This window comes from Clavelina lepadiformis, chromosome 6, assembly GCF_947623445.1.
Source record: "Clavelina lepadiformis chromosome 6, kaClaLepa1.1, whole genome shotgun sequence".
Taxonomy (NCBI): domain Eukaryota; kingdom Metazoa; phylum Chordata; class Ascidiacea; order Aplousobranchia; family Clavelinidae; genus Clavelina; species Clavelina lepadiformis.
In genome coordinates, this window is record NC_135245.1 from 17,647,653 (window position 1) to 17,648,107 (window position 455).

Genomic DNA, 455 nt, shown 5'->3' on the forward strand with positions numbered 1-455 from the left:
ATCATTTACTCATTTCCCATGTAAATCGCCCATGGTGGATCTGCTTTTTCCTTTAAGGTGTAAGTTTAAAAAAAGCCGTTTTTGGTAAAATGGTTTGAAATCTTTCAAAGCCAGGCGGTAAAAAAATACGAGTATACAGTTATAATTCCTGTTTTTCAGGATTTGCGAGTTTCCAAACATAGACCTTTAGCGACAAATCGGTACAGATCTCAGCGCTCAACCACCCGTAAGATAATGTTGCTGCCAAAATTGGTTAGCTGAGTCACAAAATAATTAATTTCCTGATGTAAGGTGCAATGAATATTCGCAAGAACCGCAGGGGAAAATTACCCAGTAAATAATGTTATAACTTTAAGGACAAAGCTCGTTTTCTGCCGTAGAAACAAGTAAGACAAGATTGATATGAGAGTAAGACCGTTTGTGCAATTATAATGATGTATTTTACTGGCCACGTG